The following is a 6,000-nucleotide window of genomic DNA, read 5'->3' as shown; positions in this document are numbered from 1 at the left end:
TCTTAAGGAGATAGGGTTCAGGCAATCGTTTCTGTATGTGTCTTCTGTGTTCATAACTGTTGCTTGACCTACATTTTCAAATATTTGTTATTCAGCTTATAACGTAGTTAATTTGGTCACATTATACCGGTTGTTTCTTTGGTGGAGAATTGAAACACCAAACACACCCTTGGGTAAAATTAATGCATTGTCATTCATGTCTGCTCACATATGATTACATGTATTCACACAAAAACTGGGAAGTCCAGTCTATACAAAAGCAATTAAAACAAAAGTAAACACACAGAGAAAAATCTAACACACACACCCCTTTACCCCAGCAATAAATATTTCCAGAGGCCTTTGTTGCAGATAGAGTGAACATGTCTCATGAGCTTCTGAACCACATTAATACACTGTGTTAGAATTATAAAATATAAAGGTAACTAATTAATAGAGTGAACCCACTGTCTGAGAAATAACTCTCAGCCACCATTCTTAAAAGCAAAGCAAGAAGTCTGAATATAAGAAAGTGAAGGAGAAACTTCCAGACATCCTAGGAGGAAAACAAGCAACATAACAAATCAGTACACACAAAGACCACTAGACAATATGGATTTACTAGCTCTCCACCATCACTGGAACAATGAAATAAACTAAGACATGCATTGATGTATATCCTATTTTGGCTAGACAGCATATGAAGAAAAAAAGGAAAAGTGGGATGAACATGGAGGAAACGATACAAAAAGATGTAGGCATTGAAGAAAGGATTTTAATTACTTGAAAAGAAAATAAGACATGGTGGGCGGGGTGTGTGTCAGTGCAAGGAGAATCAAGAGAGCCAACTTCAAACCCTGTGGCTAGTGATCATAAATAAACTTATGACTCATTATGCCAAAACTCCAAACCCAGACTTATTGGGGATTATATTTAAAATCCAGTCATTGCTAGCTTCTTGTTTCCTGAGGAGGGAACCAGTGAGGTCCGACTAACAGAGTTAAGATACCTAGCTACTGAAGTGCCTCAGCAATACAGTATCAGAAACTCTGTGGTAACCACTAGAGAAGAAGGGAAGACATTTATTCAGGGTAAAAATCAATTGTTATCTTCCAAATACTGAAAATATAACCATCAGGAACAGAAAGGGGGACAATGCAAAGGAAAGCAGGTTTAGCCAAAAATCCTTCCCAGGGATGATGCCCCCACCCAGATCCAATGGAAATGACCCAGGGCCAAGCACTACATAAGGCAGGCACAGCAAGGCTATGCCAGCTGACCTCAGGATCACATAAAGGTCCCCATTTCATTAAGCAGTAAAGAGTTTATTTAGTAGTACAGAGTCTGGCCTGGAGGGTATCTGACCAGAAGTCACCCTGGCCATCTGCAGAGTCAGCCAGAAGTAGCTTTCTTGACAGGGACTTCCCTGCTGTCCCTGTTCGGCTGCAAAAAAAGGATGTTGGCACTGCCAAAACAGCTAGAAAGAGGCCTGTGACAGAGCTGGTGCCACCTACTAAACCCTGGGAGGCTTCTCCTCCCTCACCACATAGCCATGGCTGGCCTGACAGGGAGAGAGGGGAACTCTGACCCTCCTTCCTCTCCTCGCTTCCTCCCAGAGACTCACAGCACCTACAAAACCTCTCCTTCCCACCTCATCTTAATTTTGTAAGAAATCACTACTTTAAAGTACACTTATCAGTCTATTACCCGGTATTTTGCAGAAAATTTTGGTATTTCTCATGACCTTCTGGACAGCGGTAACACAAAGCACCGTTTCCCACACGCTGCCGAAGGGAGCAGCCTGCAGCAGGTCCTGCTCCCACCACAGCTCCACAGCCTCTGCCTTCCCCTCAGCTCAGTCTCCTCCTCTTCCTCAGTAGGCAGCTGCCTCTCACTGCCATTTCCCTCAGAGAAGGGTTACATTTTGGCCACGGCAGGCGTAGAGACGCAGGACACCCTGAAAACCCAGCCGGCCGTTTCTCGACGGCATGAGAGCCGCCGCCGCCCTGACTGCGGGCATTAACTACCCCCTCAGGCTGGAGCCCACCTCACCAGGCCGCCCGCTCCAAGCAGCCGCGGCCGGCCGGCCGCCCGCGCCGGGCCTCCCCTCCTCTCCCACCAGCGGCTCGGGCAGGCGGAGCCTCACAGAAGGCAGGAGAGCTGGGAGAGGGCGGGATTGTCTTGAAGGGCTGCGCGGAGGGAAGCCCTGGGCTTTGCTCTGAGCCGCCAGCCCTGAGGAAACCTCGGAGAGACGCTTGGGTGTGTGGGGGCTGAGGACAGGAAGGAACAAAGATTTGATTGCAGCCTGCTTAGTTAGGTTTCTTTAACTTACATAAATTCAGCAGTATCATTTTTTCTCTGTCTTTATCGTCCCAATTTATTTTTGCGCATTCTAGTCATTGGGTGAGTTTGGTGGTCTCCCCTATGTGAGAGGAACAGCAGCAGGGGTAGTGCTGCACCAGCCTCAATACAGGGCCCTGGCATAAAGAAATTCTGTGCAAAATAGCACACAAAAACTTGGGAACATAGTAACAGTTTGAAATATTCACTTAGGCAGCAGTGAAAATGCTGCCCCAGACATTATATTTCTTGGCTGTAATCAACACTTTATGGCACCCAAATGTTTATTGCTACACAGGAAAAAAAAGAAAAAAAAAAAGATGAATCTATATCATTCCCACCAAACACTGAGAGCCTACAATATCACTGCACTATATTATTAATAGATGGAGATGAATTGCTTGATGTTGCATTTAAATTGGGGACAGCGTTTCACTGATCTGTGAAAAGCAAAACACTTAAAATGGCAACAAACTGCATCTCCCAAGACACAAGAAACAACTCCGTTCCTAGGAAAGTTTGTCTCTGACCTCTTGGATACATGGTAAAGGGTAAGCCTAAAACATCTGCCGCAAGATAGGCTTCAGAGAAATCTAATTAACACCATGTCCAGGAACGATGAGAGCAGATGTATCCTGGATAAAGTCACTGACAGGAGATCACTGTGTTATGCCAACACAATTTTAGCTTGGAACGAAAAAGGTTTGGAAAAGTCTTCATTGAGAAAATCATGTAGGATTTAAATGGCAAATTATGGCAAAGGAGGAAGAGAATCACATCTCATATTTTAAAAAAAAAAAATATACGAGAAAAAAAGAAGCTGAGAGGAGGGATCCCATCCTTCCCTTACACTGGCCCTTGCAACTGTGAAGGTCAATATATTAAAAAATGGCTGGAGACATCCTAGTGAACAGACCAGTGCACTGAGCCGATACGAATATTTTAGAGCCTGCTGATGGTGTTGACTGTGATTAAAGCCCAAATAATGGCCTCAAAATACTGAGAGCAGATATCAGTGTCTTTTCTGCTTGCATTCAGCAGCAAACCAAGCCGAAAACCAGCTTGGAATCTGCATGACTTCATTGCTCATGTTGTTCAGGATAAGATCACTGCAATCTACAATAAACTGCTCTGTCACCTAAACAAGAAGGAATCCAGCACTTTTTTTTTTTTTTTTTTTTAAACACTGCCATTTTACAGCTTTGCAGCCACCTTAAATAAAAACAAACTCAGACCCATTTTTGAGTGCAAGAGATTAATCTCTCACTGTTGCATATATAGCATACTGTCTAAGGTGATTTTCACTTTACTGATTGGCATTGCCCAAATCTATTTCATTGCCTCCGCAAAGGACTGAGCTCACAGTAGGAGATAAACAAAAAATATCAAGTTCATCATGTTTAGAACTGCTTCTCGGCATCTGTGCTGCCTCTCTTCCCAACCACCTTTTGCTGATAGGCTCTTCAGAGTCATTTTCAGAATGACTGAAAAGATGCAATGGCAGCCAGGTTTGCTCTAAGTTTTGTGATGTGTCTGAAAGATTAATGTTTTGATTAAAAGAACCTTGATTGAATTTTCTGATAGAAAATTGTTCATAAGCACGTGCCCCTTATTTTTTGATCCTAGGTTGGTTTTGTTGCTTACAGTGAGACACTATATGTAGAGGAGGAAAAGAAGAGAATGGAGATGCTAAACCCAGGCAGCTCTCAGACATGTCATGGTTAAAAGGTAGGTGGCAGCACAAAACAAGCTGGCAGGCTCAGGCGTCATGTTCATTTTAGTGCAAGCTTGGACAACAGTTCTCCTCCTTGATCAGAGTTCACAGGTTCCCATAAATAACAAGTGATTTCATTGTACTGTCCACTAAATATTTTACTTGTAAAAGGTCATGTTTCAGGAATGAAAACAGATATGACACAGATCACAAGTAACATGCTCATTCATTTTGACTTACAATTAAAAATTTGTCATCTCAGTGTTATTAAATGGTTCCAAGGAGATTGATTTTTTCAGGTTTTTTTCAAGTAGATGCATGCACTAGAACAGTCTTTTGATCACATATTTATGGAGTAACTAGTGTCTAGTGGGTAGAGAGGAAGCCGGCAATGAGGCTTCCTGAATTTCACTTTTAAGCTCAGCCATTGATCTCTATGTTGCTTTTGGCAAGTCACTTTTTGTGTTAGAGTTGATCTAAGCATAAAATACTGTAAATAATGCAGGTGTGCTGAAGTCTATTTAATCTCTGTAAATCGTTTTGCAGGATTTAAGCAAAGCAGATGCCCAAACACCACTGTGATGGGAGAGAGATAAAATCCCAACTGGACTAGAAAACCCAGTGCTGTGTTTATTGAGGTTGTAAGGGTCAGTCTCAAAACAAGCAATTTTCAATTATCATTCGCATCTCCCTGATTTTTTTCATTAAAATGTTTCCTTCAGTCACTGACAAAATGACAGATTCTGTTAAGCGCTAATTGTAAGGGCAGCTGATTTTTTTCTTTTTTAGTTTCATGCCTGATTTTCCATCAACTTCAATCCTGAATAGTCCTTTTACATTATGATTTTGCATTCATTTTGAACAGATATACATGAAAATACGCGGTTTCAGGTAGTGAAGAAGTAAGCTTTTGGTGCAGATATTTGAATAGTTCTGCAACTGTTATTTAGCTTTCATTTTAGTGTCCTGAGATGGGATGGAAGGAAACATCCCATCATTACTACAAATATGAAGGCAGAAGGCTATTTTCAGTTGGTAATTTCTGTGCTGCTTATATGTAATAGCAGTAGAAAAAGAAGAGATTAAGTTATACATCAGCCTTAGAAGGATGCTCCATGCTCAAGAGACGGTAAGAAAGAAGTCTTCAAGACATTTAATGAAATACAGACATTGCCAAAAAGGAAGCAAAGTATCAGTAAAATACACATGGGTAGACAAAGGAAACCAGTATGCTGAAGAGCTCTGAATTGAGTAAAAGAAACTTCGATTTGGTATTGAAAGAAATACAGGCTAAGAAGATATTAAAGAAGGGATGCAGGGTGACAAAAAAAAAAAGCAGAAAATAAGGAAAACTTGTGGACAACGTCTTGAGTGACGTAACAGATTACAAACAGGCAGCAGCTGCAGTTTTAAGCACAAAGCAAATACTGAAAAAGAGCTGACAATACTGTGTAAAATAGAGATATGAAAAAAAGGAGAAAAAGGAGTAAAACCAAATAGAGAAAGCATTGTTCTGAAATCCTGTCTTTCAGTTTTCTGATTCACCTCTTGTGATATTTATTCTTCATACCTCTAATCTTTCCTATAGACTCTCTCAACATTCTGCCCTTCTGTCCCACATTCTCTCAAATGTTTCCTGCACAAACACAACTCAGGCTCCATCTATGATGTCTTGTCATTCTTCTCTACACTCCAGACCTATCTTCGTTCAGACTAAAAGAGTGAGCTGCATCTGTGACCTCTCCTCATGGATCTACATGCTGCTACTTCCATAGAACTACCTATGTAACTAGGAGAGAGCTCTGAAACCCTCATCCCTAACATCTTCCCTTATCTCTCCCATAAAACAAACCGACAAAGTACCTACAATCTTCTCAGCATACCTATCCTGTCCTTTCCTTGGGGCCCAGGGCATTCTTTATAAATCCAACCTCTCTCCAGGACCTCATATCCAGAGCATGCCAAAC

The sequence above is a fragment of the Aptenodytes patagonicus genome, chromosome 12 (genome assembly GCF_965638725.1).
Source record: "Aptenodytes patagonicus chromosome 12, bAptPat1.pri.cur, whole genome shotgun sequence".
NCBI classification, from domain to species: Eukaryota; Metazoa; Chordata; class Aves; order Sphenisciformes; family Spheniscidae; genus Aptenodytes; species Aptenodytes patagonicus.
This window is presented reverse-complemented; position numbering follows the sequence as displayed.